Below are 21329 nucleotides of genomic sequence, written 5' to 3' on the forward strand. Positions count from 1 at the left end.
GCATCAGTCCTTCCAATGAATATTCAGGACTGATTTCCTTTAGGATGGACTGGTTGGATCTCCTTGCAGTCCAAGGGACTCTCCAGAGTCTTCACCAACACCACAGTTCAAAAGCATCAATTCTTTGGCACTCAGCTTTCTTTATAGTCCAACTCTCACATCCATACATGACTATTGGAAAAACCATAGCTTTGACGAAATGGGTCTTTGTTGGCAAAGTAATGTCTCTACTTTTTAATATGCTGTCTAGGTTGGTCATAGCTTTCCTTCCAAGGAGCAGGCGTCTTTTAATTTTATGGCTGCAGTCACCATCTGCAGTAATTTTGGAGCCCAAAAAAATAAAGTCTCTCACTGTTTCCATTGTTTCCCCACCTATTTGTGACGAAGTGATGGGACCAGATGCCATGATCTTGCTTTTCTGTATGTTGAGCTTTAAGCCAACTTTTTCACTCTCCTTTTTCACTTTCATCAAGAAGCTCTTCAGTTCTTCACTTTCTGCCATAAGGGTGGTGTCATCTGCATATCTGAGGTTATTGATATTTCTCCCAGCAATCTTAATTCCAGCTTGTGCTTCATCCAACCCAGTGTTTCTCGTGATGTACTCTGCAGAAGTTAAATAAGCAGGGTGACAATATACAGCCTTGACGTACTCCTTTCCCGATTTGGAACCAGTCTGTTTTTCCATGTCCCGTTCCTACTGTTGCTTCTTGACCTGCATACAGGTTTCTCTGGAGGCAAGTCAAGTGGTCTGGTATTCCCATCTCTTTAAGAATTTTCCACAGTTTGTTGGCTTGGGATATAAAGTACATTGAGTATGGATCTCAGTCTATTATCTTAGGTGTGCTAGAAAATACCATTTAGGGCTGCCTTTCCATAAGGGCTTCCCTGGTGGCTCAGACAGTAAAGAATCTGCCAGCAATGCAGAAGACCCAGGTTCAATCCCTGGGTCAGGAAGATGCCCTGGAGGAGGGCATGGCAATCCACTCCAGTATTCTTGCCTGGAGAATCCCATGGACAAAGGAGTGTGGGGGTCACAAAAGAGTCAGACAGGACTGAGTGACTAACACTTTCACTTTCACTTTTGCATAACTGAAGCTCATTTCTTTTTGAGTCTCCCCTTTGTGTCTTTGGTGGAGATGTCAGTTCAGCCCATCGAGGATCCCCTTTCCCTTCTTCCTTGGTATTCTAAGGTCTGCAAAGGTGGAGTGGGCAACTTTTTTTCTTGTTTGTATTCAAGACCTTTGGAATACATTCATGTGTTTGGCAAATTTCCAGACATATAATTATGAGCTGAATCAGAACACTCAAGCCCCTTCCCATGCCCCTGCATCCAGGGTATGCCAGGGGCTGGGCAGTGGCAGCAAAGGTGGCCGGGTCTGCGTCTGGCCCCATCAGGTCATTATTCCAGCCCTGACCTCTCATCCTCCTGACCATTCAGTGCTCACCCCAGGACCCTACACCTACACTTGCTTTCTGCCTGATCAGTTCAAATCACTATCTGAGATGCTGACTGCTGTGGGGTCACATGATGCTGTGACATTCTGGAAGAGGGGCATAATGTCATCACAAAGTGACGACAAAGTAATGACATCACTGGGATGTCATCACTCCCATGAGTCCCTCAGACTTTGGTCCTTGCAGGTCTCTGTGATTCCTCCTCCTTCCACAGGGCTTCTGCAAGGTCCCTGTCAGTCTCTGCCCCTTCCACATGCTCCCAGGAGCCTGGGGCCTCCCGCGGCTCCCATCCCTTCCAAGGAGGCCTGGGGTCCCCATGACCAGACTCATGACTCTGTCTGGATGCTCCCCAAGCAGCATCTATTCCACATCAAGGTACCTTCTGAGCTGGGGCTTGGGGCTGGGGCGGGGGGGGGTGGGGGTGGAAATCAGCCCTGGGTCAGGTGCTGAGTCACCCCAGAGCAGTTTTCAGGGCTTGTAATTCCACAATGGGAAGGTCACTGATATCCCAGCGGCAGGATAATACTCTGAAGAAATGACTGCCCTGGGCTTCTCTTTTACCACATGCCCCCACACCTGGTCATTGCGCTGGAGGCTTTTGCTCCAGGGGAAGTCCTGTAGGAGAAACAGAGAACTAAGGAGTAATATTACTGTATTTAAGAGATTAGTCTCAAGTACATCATCCTGCTGTAACGCAGAGAGCCTTGGGAGAATACCTTCAAAGTCAGTTGCTTCTCAGCCCAAGTAGGTCACGATTACTCTGGGTTGGGGAAGAGAATAATCCAGAAAAAAGATAAGAGACACGAGAAGGGGCCTTGTACCCAACACCTTCACAACGTCAGCTCTGAAATGGAGAGTGTCCGGCACCCCCTGATAAACCAGGACTCTGAACACAGAGGGGAATTGGGTCTGCTTCCTGCCTGGGATACTGGAAGCAAGGGACTCCCCACAGCCAGAGTGAGGGCACGGAGAAAGGAGGTGGTTGGTGGGGCCTCAGGGCAGAGGGGACCCACGAGGGACCCTTTGGGTCGTCACATCCCTGTGAGGAGAACATGGTGCACCCACGTCTGTTATACAATAAAGTCCTACCCCAAAGCAAGGTGCAGGGCTTGAGGAGAGCTGGGCTGAGCCGGGGGCTGTGACACCAGGCACATTGAAACAGTATTGTAGACCCCGGATGGGGATGAAAACCATCAGCAGGTGTTAGCAAGGGAGGTGATGGCTGGAGTCCCACCTCCACCCCATGTGAACCCACTTAGAGGCACTTCCACCCCATGTGAACCCGCTTAGGGGCACCCACGAGGAGAGGAAGAAAAATCCCCAACTGTCTAGATATCCCGCATTGATGCCATTCACCTGGAATTGAGTCTACTGTTTTCTGCCATTAAGCAGAGTGAGGGCTCTAGAGAGAAACTATATTTAGTTATAAAAGAATCATGTTATTTTACACACTTGAGTTGATGCCTTAGAAATTGGTGCCATCTGAGCGTGCTTTGGGAGAAATGGTTATGTGCAGTGTAACAAATGTCAAATTTGCTTTAGAGCCCTGGAGGAACGAAAACAATTATGTTTTCTTTACCAAGAAGTAGGGTTTGCCCTTGGGCTGGAGAGGCTGTTCCGGGTCTGACATCATCTTGAGGGTGGGTGGGTTCAAAGGGAGGTGTTCAATCACTTCAGGGTGGGCCAAGGAGCTACTCACCCAAGTCCTGGGAGTAGATGAATTGGGAGGAGATGGGAGAAGCAGAGGATAGATGGAGGGAAGAGGAAGAGAGAGACGGCTGGGCTGGGAGGAGGGGCGTCGAGTTGGGGAAACCACAGGTAAGGTCCTGACCCTTTCTTCAGCCTCCTCACTTGGGAGCAGCTGCCCTCCCCCCATAGTCCTGTGAGGAGGGAGGAAACTTCAGATTGGAGGAGGAAAGCCCAGCAGAGCTGCTCCATCAGACTTGTGAAAGCGGTTATCATCCATCAGTTCCTTCACGCCCTCGGGAGTTTCATCATCATCCTCTACATCCCTGACACTGCTGCTAAGTGGTGGTGTGGAGGATGACATGGTTTTTGACCTCTTTGGAAACAGACAACAACAATAAAATGAGGAGAAAGCCAAGATGGTTTTAGGTAGTGACAGCTGCTACAACAGGAATAAGAACAATGATGAGATGGAGGATAATGTGAGGATCATTTCCATGGGGTCAGGGGAGGTCTCTGTGAACTGATTTTTGTGCAAGAAAGGAAGGAGATAAGAAAGGAATCAGGCATGTTAATGTATCAGGAAGAACATTCTTGACAGAACGAAGAGCAAATGCAAAGCTCTGTGAGATGGGTTAAGGTGTGGAGACTGACAAGCTGAGAGAACTTGAATGCCATGAAACCGTGACCAGTGAGCATGTCTGTGTCCCCGCCGACCCTCCACTGAGTGCTCAGAGCTGAGCTGGGGGCCAGAAGTGTCAGTGTCTCATTCCCACAGACATCATCAGTGCCCCTGCCCCAGGACCATCTTTACGGCTGGCATTCTGCACAATCGAATATTCACAGCACTTGAATAAAAAGTGGACAGAGTCATCCACTCTCTGTGGGATCTGAGGGCATTGTGGGAATATCACCAGGAGGTTCAAATGTGCGTGGACCCTCTGACTGATGGGCAGAGTCATTGCCTGACTGTAGAAGGCAATGGCGGTGCTTTGTCAGGGGTTCCCTCCACTACTTCAAAGAGATCCCCGCTGTGTGCTCCCTCCAAGTGGCTCACACCCAATCCCACACCTGTCCAGGTATAGACAGCTGGGCATCCTGGACAGGGCTGTGGAGGGCCTTCCTGGGGGTTCTTAGTGAGGAGACGGGAGCTCTAGTTGTGAGAGAGATGGGAGAAGAGCAGGCACGGTTGAGCAGCGGGGGATGGAATGCTCACAGAAGCCAAGTTATTCCCAGATGAGGCCATTAACACATTCTCACTCCACGGGGCCACAAACACCTTCGTCTCCTTGGTCTGTTTCCACTGGTCTCTCCCAGGAAGGACTGGGAGTCCTGTGAACACACAACAGTCTGCATCTGGGTGGGTTTAACACAGGGCTCCATGGCAATTTCCATTCATTCTCTCTCTGAGGACATTTTCTGGAGCCTTTCCATCTGCTGAGCCAAAGAGATTGCTCAACACCAGATGTGAAGAGCACCTGGCCCAGGTAAGAAAGGGGCCCATTAGACAGGTGACCTGCAGCTCTGAGCTGGGAGGTGGGGCTTCAGGAGCATACCTGCCATTCAGCTTCTGCCTGAGAGCAGAGACAGCCTGAGGGACAATGGCCTCCCCATCCCCACTCAGGTTAGAGTTTACTTACATTGGGGGAATTTATATGCACTTTTCATCTGTTCCCCAAATGGCCCAGCAAGGTGACTGGGGTTGTGTCTCATTGTCTGTGATGCTCTGACTTTGGAAATGCTTGTCCCCAAATCACTCTCTTTCTGCAGGAAAACAGGAAGATCTCACTGTAAAATGCTTGGTCGAAGAGAAACCAACTCCCAAAGTGTTATAAGAACCCAGGGTTTCCATAGTGGCTCAGCAGTAAAGAACTGCCTGCCGTGCAGAAGCCTACAGGAGACATGGGTTCAATCCCTGGGTTGGGAAGTTCCCCTAGAGGTGGGCATGGCAATCCACTTCAGTATTCTTGCCTGGAGAATCCCATGGACCGAGGAGCCTGGTGAGCTACAGTCCATGGTGTCACAAAGAGTTGGACGTGACTAAAGTGACTTAGCAAGCATGCGTAAGAACTCAAGGTGGGGAAGGTGTGTTTTCCCAAAGCAAAAGTGGGGTTTCTTTAGGAAGCAGAAGGAATAAACAACACTTCAAACAATAGATATGTGATACAGGCCATTTGTGTCCACAGCGATCACAGCAGCTTCCACTTGACCGTCGCTGGAGGTTGACACAAGCCTGTGAGGCACGGGAACCCACCCCTGGTGTCCTGATGACAGCCCCTTAAAAAGCAGCTCTGAACTCTGGTCCTGCCTGGCCCAATGAGGCCTGTGCTGTGGGAAGTGTGACGTGGAGCTGTCCCCACACTGGGTGGGCCCTTTGTTAAACCACCGAAGAAGAATTAAGGCACCTACATGCCTGGAGGCGTCCTGGGGATAGGAGGAATCAAAAAATGGAAACCATCAATGTCAGGTCAGGAATTAATCCTGTCAAGTCACCACCGCTGTTAGGAGGACTCATTAAAGCTGAACAGGAATCAAAGGGTGACTTGCCAGGAGGGGAATAAAGACCCTCATGACAAAGTGGGGGGCGGGGGAGGGCAATGCAGAGTCTCACCGCATCAACTGAAGCTGTAACTTAAACTGCAGTTGATGAGATGGGATCTGGGTCTGGGGAGGCACAGACGGCATTTGGGGAGCTCTTCCTGGCTGGTTACTGACAGCTGCTTCATGAACTGTGCAGCATGAAAAAGTCAGCAGCAGCCATATAAGACATGTTTGCCTTGTTTCCCCTTTCTGTCGTCAACAAGCTTCTGATATTCAGTGCAGTTGCCTTCTCCCAACACAAAAACAGTTGCTTCTTGGAATGGATTTTTGTTCCTCAGAACTGAGCTGTCACCACCTGGCAGCATCTGGGATCAAAATATCTGCAGTCGTCGGTTTCACCGTTTGACTTCATGTCCCTGAAGACAGGTAGGCTGCGCTGTTTCTGTGCCGCCTTTGTCACACACTGCGATCCTGTGTTGGGGACTCGTTTGGCGATGCCTGAGATGGCAGGAGCTGAAGCCATCCCGGCAAAAACCTTCCGCTGTTTGATAGATTGTAAGGGATTAAGGTTGCATCCTGCGTCAGTTCCAGCTTCTTGGCGTGGCTCCAAACCAGCCTCAGAAGCTGTTCGCCGTGCACTTACATGATAGATAAGAAATGCCCCATTTATCTCCTGGATTGCCTGCATCAGAGTCTGATATTACATCTAGAAGAGATTTACCCAGAGAAGTTTCGCTCATTATTTTTTCTTTATATTCAAAACGCACATCCAGTTTTCTTGCCTTTACGTGTCCTAAGACAGCAGTGGCAACATTTTATGGAGATTAGTAAGTCTTTTTCCTCTCTCCAGGGTCTTCTGGCAAAGAACCAAAAGCTGAGGATAGCTGACCAGTGTTGACAGGAAGCATCCTCGTGGCCCCTTCATCTTCCTCTTCTGGTACCATAGTGCTTCTCGGGTGTTTGACCGCGTCTTCTCGCGCTCCACCCTAAGATTCTCGTTCTTGCTGAACTGATTCCCAAACCTCTGGGATTGGACTTCTTTTACGTTTCTGCCAAAATGTATCAACTGGTATTAAATCATACCACTTCCTGTTTTTTTCTCTAGGTCAAACTAGCACCAGCCAGGGAGTTTTTCACTCCTGAAGATTCTTCCAGGTTAACTGTGTACGTGGAAATCCACTACATCACGCGCGTAGGACTGATATGTCCAAATATGATGTAAAGGAGTTCCCAGATCCATGTTTCTGTCAACAGGAGTGAAGAAGGCTTTAAAACCTGAAGCTGCCACCTCCCAGCGCATCACCTGTAGTAAAACCATTTTTGGTGTCTCTTAGATGTTCCGGAAACTTCTTATCTATTCTTATCTATTTTCACTGCTCCCATTTCCATTGCTGTTCCTGTTAATTATCTGATTATAGGAATAGTACCCAGCATAACAGAAAAGCAGAAGAAGTTGTCAACATTCCAGTTCATAACAGTTTTCATTTCCACGTTTGTGATTTCTGAACTGTTAATGGCACAATATGAAACATTTCCTCATTTTTTATTGCATCATACAGGCATATCATTTTCCAAAGTAATAAAATCGAGATACTGATCAAAAGCTGGCTACTTGGGTAACTGCATAGCTTCTACTTCTACATTTGCAATATATTCCAGTTTACTCCTTGAAAGGGCAGAAATAAAGTTTAAATAAGCTGGTTCACATAGAGTTGATTTAAAGGAACTAGAGTAGTGGTTTATTATAAAAGGATACAACCAGGAACAGCCAGATGGAAGAGATGTGTAGGGTGAGGTATGCGGAAGGGGGCAGAGCTTCCATGACCTCCCCAAGCGAGCATTTCCCCAAGTCTCCAGGTGTCCACCAACTCAGAAGCTTTCACCCACCTTTGCCACTTGCCTCCAGCTCAAACCTGCTCTTCTCCCTGGGCCAAGCCCTCCCACACTCCCCCCCTGCCTCCTCCCTCTTGCCCTGCAGACACCTGCGCTTCCTCACCTCCACCTACCTCTCCTCTGCTGGCTTCTCGTCTGCACAGACACACGCCCAAGAACCATCCATCCACACTGAAAACATCATTTCTCTGCCACACCAGCTGCAGGCTACACTTCATTCTCCACTCAGAGAGAACCTTCCAGGGAGACACGTGCAGCAGGAGAAGGTTTTCACGGCACATCTAAGGTGCTTATTCCTGTCACTGTGGTTACCCCACCCACCCGGGTGGGCTGCATTCAGGGGCTGAAGGGAGTATCACAGGGATACCCCATCCATGTGCCATCCTCCTCCTAATAGACCCCCTACCCTGTTTAGGAACAAACCCCATGGGGCATACTGAAAGTTAAAATTACTTGCTATTTATCGGAAATTAACACTTAACACTTAACTTTTATTTGCTAAATGTGACAGTTCTACTTGGAATGACTTGGGTATGTCCTGTCTCTCTGAAGTGTCAGCTATAAGTCTAGGCAAGCACTTTGGACCCTGACCTGCATATATCTTTATAGAAGTTTCTGTAATGTGAAATATCACTCCCCAGCAAGGGTCTTCCCCCCACCTGGGGACTCCAATCGTCAGGTGTGAGGGACCCTGTGGTCTGTGGGGAGAGCAGGCAGTAACGGGGGCTCGCTGTCCTCTGTCCTCCAGCCTGTGCCTGGGGAGATACTGACACGGGTCCATGCAGGAAACATAAGAGGATGTTCTCTGAGCTTGTGTGTGGCAGCTGGGAGTTGGAGGCTTCCTGGGGATGTTGGGGGGAAACGTGGTGGGCACCCAGCCCCACCCCTGAGCACGATGCAGCTGAGAAAACCAATGGAGTCACTGTGCAGGTAGCGACATGAGTATCTGCCCAAAGCATAACTATCTGTAAAACACTACAGTGTCATAAATAGAATGAAATACATAACACAATGCCATCAATGTTTATTTCAATATATATGCCCACAAAAGAGCAGTGGGCCTTTTGCAAGACCACATTCAAAAGAAAGATAGTCATTAAACACTGTTCAAGGATTTTCACAAAATCTTACAAAAGAGTCTCAGTAAACACACAAATAAGGTCAAATTTCAATTAAAAAATGTTTAAGATACTAGTAAACAGAGTTTTGGGGCTTCCTGGGTGGCTCAGTGGTAGAGAATCCACCTGCCATGCAGGAGATGCAGGAGATGTAAATTCGATCCCTGGGTTGGGAAGATCCCCAGGAGTAGGGCATGGCAACCCACTCCAATATTCTTGCCTGGAGAATCCCGTGGACGGAGGAACCTGGTGGGCCACGGTCCCTGGGGTCACAGAGAGTGGGACATGATGGAAGCGACTGAGCATGCATGCACACAAACACAGTTTTCTGATTCTGTAATAGCACGAGAGGAACGGGAAGGAAAAGGTGAATAAAAAATCAATAAAACTAGATAGAATCCTTGTGCAGACAAATGACATGTCATCGTTTTAGTGTGGTTAGTCCACCCCATTTGTCTCAAGGTCCAGTAAAGCAGGTGATGACGAAAACAGTGAACGAGGGGCTAAGACCTATGGAGGCCCCTCCGAGGTGACACCCCAGGTCTGCCTGCCATACCCAATAAAGAACAACCTGCTCAGGTTCTAGATCAGAACCATCAGGGGTGGGCAAAACATGGGCGAGGAGGCGGAGATCACATGTCAAGAAGTGGCCCTCAAGCACTGCTTCTGTGTATGTTCCTGCTTGTGGACCTCGGGCTGCCCCTTCCCATCCCAGGTTGCTGCTGCAAAAGTATTCTGAACTTTATAACCCTAAATATTTTCTCTGTTAATCAGTCATCTGATTCCAGAACATTTATTAAAGAATCTGGAGATCTATACTATTAAAAAAATTATTTTACTCTGGGAAAAAAAGAACAACCTGCTCTATTCCTCCACCAGTCACCGTGAATCGGGGAGCCCAAGTGCTATACTATTTGCCAAAGGCAGACTTTTTTTTTTACTTTTTATTTCTTTTTTTCTTGATTCTTAGGAGTTATTCATCTGCTCTTTACCTCACTTCTTTTTTTTTTCATTTATCTTTATTAGTTGGAGGCTAATTACTTTACAATAGTGTAGTGGTTTTTGCCATACATTGACATGAATCAGCCATGGATTTACATGTGTTCCCCATCCCGATCCCCCCTCCCACTTCCCTCCCCATCCCATCCCTCTGGGTCTTCTCAGTGCATCAGCCCTGAGCACTTGTCTCATGCATCCAACCTGGGCTGGTGATCTGTTTCACACTTGATAATATACATGTTTCGATGCTGTTCTCTCAGATCATCCCACCTTCACCTTCTCCCATAGAGTCCAAAAGTCTGTTCTATACATCTGTGTCTCTTTTTCTGTCTTGCATATAGGGTTACTGTTACCATCTTTCTAAATTCCATATATATGCGTTAGTATACTGTATTGGTCTTTCTCTTTCTGGCTTACTTCACTCTGTATAATGGGCTCCAGTTTCATCCAGCTCATTAGAGCTGATTCAAATGTATTCTTTTTAATGGCTGAGTAAGACTTCCCTGGTGGCTCAGACAGTAAAGTGTCTGCTTACAAGGCGGGAGACCCAGGTTCAATCCCTGGGTTGGGGAGATACCCCTGGAGAAGGAAATGGCAGCCCACTCCAGTATTCTTGCCTGGAAAATCCCATGGATGGAGAAGCCTGGTAGGCTACAGTCCATGGGGTCACAAAGAGTTGGACATGACTGAGCGACTGAACTGAACTGAATATTCCATTGTGTATATGTACCACAGTTTTCTTATCCATTCGTCAGCAGATATTTTTAAAACATAATTCCCCTGGGACGAAATCATTAATTAAAATGGAAAATTAATGTATTCTCAAAGCAAGTATAAATTAACTGGGAATTATTCACTCAGATCATTTTAGTCCTCAGATGAAAATGCGAGATATTAAAGCTGGTGCACAGACAAGACTGTTGACACTTTCTGAGATTCTCCTTGTGCTTGGATGTCTGTGTCCCATCTAACTGCTGTTTTGATTGGATTTTTGTGATCTCTGCTCTGCTAGTGAGAGATAATGTACGTGCATTTCACAAAGATGGGAAGATTCAGGGGCCCTTCTCACCCAGACATGCACCCAGGGAGGAAGATGCCAGCAAACAAAGCCAAGCTTTAAAAGCTTCCCATCTGTTTAGCTGTGTGAGTGATGAATGTTGATGGCAGGAAGAGGAGATCGGAAAACCCAAGGCCTCAAAAAAAAGAGAGTGCAATCATCCACATTCTATCATCAGGCAAATCACCTTTAGCATTAATGCTGTATCTTTTTCATATTTTAGAACTTTGTCTAAACTAAGGCACACATATAATGCACAAAATATATTTAAACTCATTTATGCCTAAAAATGGGACCATATTATAAATGACATTTCACAACCTACCCCATCACTTGATACACTGCAGAGACCACTGCACGTACACTGTGCAGATCTGCGCAAGCATCTTATTCTGAGAGTGTCCACTGACACTGTCCTGAAGTCCCCTGGGCAGTTCTCACTTGGGTCCCTCAGGATTCCCAGAGACTTTGATATCACACGTGGAGATGAAATGAGTGTCCCTGGGTTGCACGTTTTCACTTCGCATGACCTCCAGCAGTGGGTCTGCTCTTTGCACACAGAACAGGTAAAACTAAGGCGTGAGGTTTCTTAGCCAGAAAGCTGTGCGGAGGGGTGGATGAGAAAGGGGAGCTCCTGAGAGTCATAACACACCAGGGAGAGAGCAGAGAAAATGGAGACCAAGAAAGGGAACTATATGGACCAACCATATGACCCAACCAAATGAGCTCTGACACTAATCAGCATACTGCCCCCAGGGTAGACCAGCGCCCAGGGCCCACCCTGACTGATGGACAGAGCGCACCAGGACAGACACATGTAGCACTTCAGAGGCTTTGGAACCGAATTGGACCACAGCCCATGCAACGAAGTCAGGAACTTGCTGCATGTAGCTACCCAAGTCAACTGTCCACTAAAACAAACCTTGCCTGCAGAATTTAAACAAGATTCAGAGTCATATAATACAATATTTAAGCAGTTCAGGTTACAATCTGAATTTAAATGCCATCAAGATTCAGCACCATCTCAATACCTTGCAAGAGGGAATTCCAGTTAAGAGATACCAACTCCAGGTGACACAGATGTTGGAATTATCAAACAAACTTTTGAAACAACTATTGTAACTGCACTCCAAGAAGAAATATGAGCACTCTTTAAACAAATGGAAAGAAAGAGCTTTTCCGATGAGAAATGGGAGATAAAAAAAGAAGCAAATGAAAATTTAGACCTGAAAAATACAATAACCAAAAGACAAAATACTCTCTGGTCTCAGAGGCAGAATCAAGTTTATAGAGGAAAACATCAGTGCCTTGATAACAGATTAATAAAACTATCCATTCTAATAAACCAGAAGAATAATACTGAAAAACCTGAACAGAGATGAGAGGCCCGTGGGAAAATACAAAGAAACAAACAAAAACCAAGCATTTATGTCATCAGAATTCCAAAAAGAAAGGAATAGTGTGGTGAAGAAAATAATTGCTAACATGTTCCAATTTGCCAAAACACAGAGTTACATATTCAAGCCACCAAGTGAGCCCCCAAACAGGACAAATTCAGAGAAAGTCATGCTTACACATATCAGAATCAAACCGCTGAAAAGCAAACACAAAAATAACTTTGAAATAACTGTGAAAACTTTCCAATCACTGTTCGTTCCCCTGTGTGTGTCACTGTGTGGAATGTCCTCACAGTTCTCATCAGAAACATAAAATTAGATGATATCAGAACAGCCAGTGGTTCCAGAGCTCAAAGAACTGGAGTCCACCAGAGTCCTACATCCAGTGAAAACACCCATCAATAGAAGAAATGCAGGACTTCACAAGGGAAGGAGAAGCAGCAGAAACAGTAAGTATCTGGGCACTCCCTGGTGGCTCAGATGATAGAGTCTGCCTGCAGTGTGGGAGACCTGGGCTCGATACCTGGGTCAGGAAGATCCCCTGGAGAAGGAAATGGCAACCACCTCCAGTATTCTTGCCTGGAAAATCCCATAGATGGAGGAGCCTGGCAAGACCCATGACAGTTCATGGGTCACAAAGAGTTGAACATGACTATGCAATTTCACTCTAGCTCTCTCTAGAACTGGCTGCTTTTCTCTCTTCGTTCTTTAAAATATGAAACTCCTGGTTTCAGCTCTGACATTACAGAGTTTGAGATTCACTCCCATCCATAAAGTCAGGGAAAGCTGAACAAACTAAAATCAACTTTGCTTGGAGGCATTGAGAAATGAGGATGCAGACAAACCACCACCTCAAAATATGGAGAGACAAAGGATGCAGAGGGTCAGACCAGGATCTGCTCAGCTGGAGCAGGAGCAGGTGGGGATGTGAGCTGGCAGGCACACTTTGATGATACTGACGTATGACAGCCTGAGTGAGGACTCCCCTGGGTCAAGTAGCTTCTGGGGGCCATGGTGTCAGGGGACACCCACACCATTCTGGGTTTTACCTCCAGGAGCCCCACCAGATTCTCCCCAGGAAGACCCAAGAAAGATCCCTGTGGCCAAGGCAGAGGAAGGGGAGAGCAGTGCCTGTGAAGGAGTCCAGAGCCTTCTCTGGAACAAAGGTTGCTCTCCAGGTGGGAGTGTGCCAGAGCTCAGTCCTGAAGACTGTCCCAGCCTGGAGGAGGGATCGCCCCACGGCAACCCATTCAGCCTTCCTCTCATTGAGAAGGGAGAGATATCCATCCCTCTGGAGAAGCACGTGTGGAGTTCACAGCCTGGGGCTCAGCCACTAAAAGAGAGATTTCATCACATGATTGTAGATCACTTTCCTCCCCCAGACATGATTACCGGGCGGTGGTGTAAAAACCATGATTACCGAAGACAGAACTGCAGGATCCAGCGGCTCTGCAGAGAAGCGCACAGGGATGCTCAGGTCCAGGAGGCACCAGACAAAGGCACGAGGGAAACCTGGAGTTTCTGACACCCGGGGCGACAGCAAACCTCACCCAGAGTCCATCCTACCCAGATGGACATGGAGTCTCCCACTAACGGCCTGTTCATCCCAGTTCCTATCACCAAGTGCAACACGTCCTGCCTCCAACAAGGATGCAAGACAGTGAATATATCACTGTCTGATGAGGTTTACAAGGAACGTAGGTGTAATGCACAGGATCCCTGTAGCATGGTGTGGGAAGGTACAGGGACCTAGATCACTGCTGTCCCTGTGTTCCATGTGAAATCATTAAATGTCAGTGTTGGGTCGATTGTGAAATATTTAAATAACTGCATTTTAACCCTGAGAGCAAACATACACACACGCACATACACAATACAAGGGATAGATCTAAAAATCAACAGATAAATTGAAATAGAATACTGAAAAACAGTCACATGTTATAAAAGGAAGCCAGAAAAGAATGGAGAGGCATTAAGAACAGAGGTAGAAAACAGAAAAATCTAATAAGTGATTGGATATAATTCAGCATATCAATAATTATTTTAACTTTAAATAGACTAAAACAGGGTTCAGCAAACTATAGCCTTTGAACCAAATTGGTTCACTACCTGCTTTTTTTAGATAAAGTTTTCCTGGAATAGAGCAATTACCATAGTCTGTGTATTATCTCTGGTGCTTATGTGCTGACACTGCAGAATGGAAGTACTGCAACAGAGACCCTCCTTATTATCTGTCCTTTTACTGAAAAAAACCTTGAGAACTCCTGGTTTAGACACACTAGTCAAATATTGTCAGAATATTACAAAAATTTAAAACCATAGAAACTACATGCTCTCTATTAAAAAAAACAACCCAGTTTAATCATTTATATCATTCTAGGAAACAGAAATTAAAATAATGATAAAATATATATACCATACAACATTAATCAAATGAAAGCTAAAGAACCTATATTAATATCCAGGTAAACATCAAGGGAAGCAAGAATACCAGTCATTTAAAGAAAGAAATATCAATTCTACACAGTCCCTTCCAGAAAATAGAAGAAAACATTTAGCAACTGGCTTTAGAGGCCAGCATTTCCACCCTGATAGCAGAGACATGCAACCACATGACAAGAACTAGGGAGCAATATCTCTTATGAACAAAGACAATCATCACCTATTTTTTTCTATTTTAATTGTGAGAAACATAAAAATTTAATGTCACACAAAGAAGTGTCATTTATCCCAGGCATATGCATCTGGTTCAATATTCAAAAATCAATCAACAAGATGTTATATTGGGTTGGCCAAAAAGTTGGCTCTGTTTTTTTCAAAAAAAACCAAATGCTTAGTTGTCTTTCACTTAATTTGAAACAATTTTTTAGATTATATTTTGACAGCTGTCACATCAGCATGCATTTTTTAAAGAAACTTATCAGAGTTGGTGATTTTCTTGTTGCTATTTTAATATTGACGATGGAAAAGGACATTTTTGGCATATTATGCTTTATTATTTCATGAAAGGCAAAAATGCAACTGAAACGCCAAAATAGATTTTTGCAGTGTATGGAGAAGGTGCTGTGACTGAGATAGGGTGTCAGAAGTGGTTTGCAAAGTTTTGTGTTACATATTTCTCGCTGGACGATGCTCCAGTCAGGTAGGTCAGTTGAAGTCGATATCGATCAAATCGAGACATTAATTAAGAACAATCAATGTTATACCATGCAGGAGACAGCCAACATACTCAAAATATCCAAATCAAGCACTGAAAATCATTTGCAACAGCTCAGTTGGGTTAAGCATTTTGATGTTTGGGCTCCACGTAAGTTAAGCAAGAAAACCTTGACCGTACAGTTCAGTTCAGTTCAGTTATTCAGTCATGTCCGACTCTTTGTTTGTGACCCCATGGACTGCAGCACGCCAGGCTTCCCTGTCCATCACCAACTCCCGGAGCTTGCTCAAACTCAAATCTATCAAGTCAGTGATGCCATCCAACCATCTTATCCTCTGTCATCCCCTTCTCCTCCTGCCTTCAATCTTTCCCAGCATCAGGGTCTTTTCCAAGCAGTCAGTTCTTCACATCAGGTGGCCAAAGTATTGGAGTTTCAGCTTCAGCATCAGTCCTTCCAAGGAACATTCAAGACTGATTTCCTTTAGGACTTACTGGTTTGATCTCCTTGCAGTTCAAGTGACTCTCAAGAGTCTTCACCAATACCACAATTCAAAAGCATCAATTCTTTGGTGCTCAGCTTTCTTTATGGTCCTACTCTCACATCCATACATAACTACTGGAAAAACCATAGCTTTGACTAGACATACTTTCTTGTACATACTTCTTAACTATACTTCTGCATGCAATCCTTTACTGAAATGTAATGAAAACATTCCATTTTAAAAACAAATTGTGACAGGCAATGAAAAGTGGGTACTGTACAATAATAGAGAATGAAAGAGATCATGGGGCAAGCAAAATGAACCACCACCAACCTCAGTCTTCATCCAAAGAAGGTGATGTTGTATATATAATGGGACTGGAAAGGAGTCCTCAATTATGAGCTCCTTCCAGAAAGCCAAACAATTAATTCCAACAAGTACTGATCCCAATCAAATTGAAAACATCACTCAACAAAAAACATCTGGAATTAGTCAACAAAAAACACATAATCTTCCATCAGGATAACTCAAAAATGCATGTTTCTTTGATGACCAAGCAAAAACCGTTACAGCTTGACTGAGAAGTTCTGATTCATCTTCTGTATTCACCAGATATGGCAGCTTCAGATTTCCATATAGTACAGTCTTTACAAAATTCTCTTAATGGAACAAATTTCAGCTCCTTGGAAACTGCAAAAGGCATCTAGAACAGGTCTTTGCTCAAAAACATTAAAAGTTTAGGGAAGGTGGAATTATGAAGTTGCCTGAAAAATGGCAGAAGGTGGTAGAACAAAACAATATGCTGTTCGATAAAGTCCTTAGTGAAGATGAAAAATGTGTCTTTTATTTTAACTTAAGTCAAAGGAAATTTTTGGCCAATCCAATATTAGCAGATTGAAAAAACAAAACACACAATCATATAAAAAAAAAAACACAGAAAGCACATTTGACAAAATTCAATATATTTACATGATAAAAACTCTCAGCAAACAAGGATTAGAGGGAACTTCCTTAACTGGATAGAGGCCTCACACACGCACACATACACACACTAGTTATGCCTAGTAGTGAAACAGTGAATATCCTCCCCAAGACTGGAACACAGCAAGAATGTCCACTATGACCAGTCCCATCAAGCATCGTCTGAATGTCCTAGGAAGCGAACTGGGCAGGAAAGAATAATAAAAGTTATATATGTGGAAAGAGGAAAAATAAAACAATCTCCACTTGTGGACAACGTGATCCTCTGAAGAAAATCTAGACAAATCTGCCGAAAGAAAAAGGAAAACTCTCTGGAAGCTAATAAATGAGTCTAGCATGGCCTTATTACACAGTCTTAGTACATAAGTCAACAGACAAAAATGAATCATATCGCTATGGACAGAAAGTGCAAATCTGAACCACAAAATACAATTATAATTGGTTATAAAACAGGCACCATCTGTAATCTGAACACTACAGAACACTGACACAACAAATCAAAGAAGATCTAAGTAAATAAAGAGGCACACTGTGATCATGTATTTGAGGACTCAGGAGTTAGGATATCAATTCTTCCCAGAGTAATCTCTATGTATAATGTAATACAACAATTCTAGCAGGATGTGTTTATAGACAGTGACAAGATAATTCTAAATTCATATGAAAAGGCAAATGAGATAGAACAACCAGAGTAACTTTGAGAAAGAAAAAAATTTGGAGGAATGTCCTCCCCAATTTTAAGAATTCATGTAAAGTTAAAGTAACTAACAGAGTGTAGTATTGATGAAAATGTAGAAACGTACATCAAGAACAGAATATATAGGAATTTCCCCATTGGTCCAGTAGTTAAGATTCTGCACAACCAATGCAGCAGTCCTGGGTTCTATCCCTGGTTGGAGAACTAAGGTCCCATGTGCCATGGGGCTGAGCCAAAAAAGGAAGAAGAACAAAATACACAACCCAGAAATAGGCCCACAATAATAGGGAAATTCGTTTTTTTCAAAGTTGCAAGACTAATTCAGTGGAGTAAATAAAATCTTTTCAGCTAATGGGAAGACTGGCATCCATATGCAAAACATTAAAAAAAATAAAATAAAAATCAAAAGAAGACTTGTACCTTATAGAAAAACAGACCAAGCATTGGTAGATCAATTGTTAAAAAAAAGGAAAATGACGGACTTCCCTGGTAGTCCAGTGGCTAAGTCACTGTGCTCCCAATGCAGGGTGCGTGGATTCAATCCCTGGTGGAGGAACTATATCCCACATACCACAATTAAGACATGGCATAGCCATATAAATAAATATTTTTTTAAAAAAGAAAATGATAAAACTCTTAAAAGAAAATGTACTGTTTATAATAGCCAGGACGTGGAAGCAACCTAGATACCCATCAGCAGACAAATGGATAAGGAAGCTGTGGTACATATACACCATGGAATATTACTCAGCCATTAAAAAGAATTCATCTGAATCAGTTCTAATGAGATGGATGAAACTGGAGCCCATTATACAGAGTGAAGTAAGCCAGAAAGATAAAGACCATTACAGTATACTAACACATATATATGGAATTTAGAAATATGGTAACAATAACCCTATATGCAAAACAGAAAAATAGATACAGATGTACAGAACAGACTTTTGGACTCTGTGGGAGAAGGCAATGGTGGGATGTTTCAAGAGAACAGCATCAAAACATGTATATTATCTATGGTGAAAGAGATCACCAGCCCAGGCTGGATGCATGAGACAAGTGCTCTGGCCTGGTGCACTGGGAAGACCCAGAGGGAGCGGGTAGAGAGGGAGGTGGGAGGGGGGATCGAGATGGGGAATACATGTAAATCCATGGCTTACTCATGTCAATGTATGGCAAAAACCACTACAATATTGTAAAGCAATTAGCCTCCAACTAATAAAAATAAATGGGAAAAAAAGAGAAAATGTAGGGGAAATTATTAATGCCCATACCTTAGGCAAAGCGCTATTAGATATAAAACCAAAAGCCTGATCTTTAAAAAATAATGATAAATTAACCAAAATCAATATGTTTGTTCTGAAAAAATGACATTAATGGAATAAAAAAACAAGCTACAGACTGAGAGAAAACATTTACAAATCATATAAGCAATGAAATATTTGTATCCAAAATGTCCAATGAACTCTCAAAAGTCAATATCAAAAGTAAACATTTCAATAAAATATGGACAAAAGATCTGAGCAGAAACTACAACAATAATGAAAAATATATGCATAGATAATTATGTTAGCACATACATATATAAGTTCAGGATAAGAGTCTCAATATCATAAATCATTAGAAAAATAAAATTAGAATTCCCAAGTGTGATACAATTTCACATTCACTGGAATGACAATAGAAAAGATAATAAATGTCAGAAAGTGTGTGGTGAGGATGTAATCACAGTATGGTGTCAACAGTTAATAATTCTGTATCACATATTTGAAAGTTGCTAAGGGAGTAGATCTTTCTTTAAAAATTTTTTTAAGAGAATAGATCTGATTAATAAAATTCACACCACAGGTTTCCCTGGTGGTTCACTGGTAAAGAATCTACTGGCCAATTCAGGAGACACAGGTTCGATCCCCGGTCTGGGAGCATCCCACAGGCTGCAGAACGACTAAGCCCATGTGTCACAACTACTGAACCTGTGCTGTAGAGCGCAGGTGCCACAACTACTGAAGCTCAAGCACCCTGGAATCCGGGCTCTGCAACAAGAGAAGCCACTGTGATCAGAAGCCCACATACAGCAACCAGAGCGTAGCTCCTGCTAGTCACAACTAGGAAAAAGCCCACGCAGCTACGAAGACTCAGCATAGCCAAATAAATAAATAAAATTTAAAAAGTTCTCATCACATCTCATTTTGAATTTTGTGAGATGATAGGTGGTAACTAAACTTACTGTGGTGATTATTTTGCAGTACATACATGTATCAAATCATTGTAGTATACCTGAAACTAGGGATTCCCTGGTGGCTCAGATGGTAAAGGATCTGCCTGTAATGCAGGAGATGCAAGAGATTCCGGTTCAATTCCTGGGTAGGGAAGATCCCCTAGAAAAGAGAATGGCAACCCACTTCATAATTCTTGCCTGGAAAATTCCATGAACAGAGTAGCCTTGTGGGCTACAGTCCATAGGACTGCAAAGAGTTGGACATGACTGAGCTACTAACACTTAGGTACTTATTAGTACAAAGTTATATGTCAATCATATCTCAATAAAACTGGAGGAAATAAAGGAGAGAAGTGCATGCAATAAGTTTAATCCTTATGCATTGCTAGGAGGAATGTGAAGTGGTATAGCCACTTTGGAAAATAATCTGTCAGTCCAGTTGGGCTGCTGTAACAGAATGCCATAGACTGGACTTCTCACAATTCTGGAGGCTGGGAAGTCCATGATCAAGGTGCCAGCAGATTCAGTGTCTGGTACCCAGGTTCTAGTTTATGGCCCTCTTCTCACTGTCCTCAGAGGATGGAAGGGGAAGGGATCATTTTTGGACCTCTATTATAAGGACACTAATGCCATCCATGAGGGCTACACCTCCATGACTAATCACCCCCATCAAAGGTTCCATTTCAAAGTACTTACCTCCTGGGTTGGGATTTCACCACATGAATTTGGGGAGGGGGAGCACAAATATTCAGACCACAACATCAGTTCAGCTCAGTCACTCAGTTGTGTCTGACTTTTGCGACCCCATGGACTGCGGCATGCCAGGCTTCCCTGTTCATCACTAACACCCAGAGCTCGCTCAAACTCAAGTCGCTTCACTGAAGCAATCCAACCAACTCATCCTCTGTCATCCCCTTCTCCTCCTACCTTCAATCTTTCCCAGCAACGGGGTCTTTTCCAAGCAGTCAATTCTTCATATCACGTGGCCAAAGTATTGGAGTTTCAGCTTCAGCATCAGTCCTTCCAATGAATATTCAGAGCTGATTTCCTTTAGGATGGACTGGTTTGATCTCCTTGCAGTCCAAGGGACTCTCAAGAGTCTTCTCCAACACCACAGTTCAAAAGCATCAATTCTTCGGCACTCAGCTTTCTTTATGGTCCAACTCACATTCACACATGACTATTGGAAAAACCACAGCTTTAACTAGATGAACCTTTGTCAGTAAAGCAATGTCTCTGCTTTTTAACATGCTGTCTAGGTTGGTCACAGATTTTCTTCCAAGGAGCAAGCATCTTTTAATTTCAAAGCTGCAGTCACCATCTGCAGTGATTTTGGAGCCCCCCAAAATGAAATCTCTCATTGTTTCCATTGTTTCCCCATCTATTTGCCATGAAGTGATGGGACCAGATGCCATGATCTTACTTTTCCGAATGTTGAGTTTTAAGCCAACATTTTCACTCTCCTCTTTAACTTTCATCAAGAGTCTCTTTAGTTCTTCATTTTCTGCCATAAGGATGGTGTCATCTGCTTATCTGAAGTTATTGATATTTCTCCCTGCAATCTTGATTCCAGCTTGTAACTTCATCCAGCCCAACATTTCTCATGATGTACTCTGCATAATAAGTTAAATAAGCAGGGTGACAATACACA

General features: G+C 44.0%; 1 pseudogene; it reads right to left on the bottom strand.

Annotated features, from left to right (window-relative positions):
- Positions 1-5756: 5756 nt before the first annotated feature.
- Positions 5757-7371, bottom strand: LOC136145471 (sec1 family domain-containing protein 1 pseudogene; annotated as a pseudogene).
- Between the last annotated feature and the right edge of the window lie 13958 nt (positions 7372-21329).

This window comes from Muntiacus reevesi, chromosome 13, assembly GCF_963930625.1.
Source record: "Muntiacus reevesi chromosome 13, mMunRee1.1, whole genome shotgun sequence".
In the NCBI taxonomy this organism is placed as follows: Eukaryota; Metazoa; Chordata; class Mammalia; order Artiodactyla; family Cervidae; genus Muntiacus; species Muntiacus reevesi.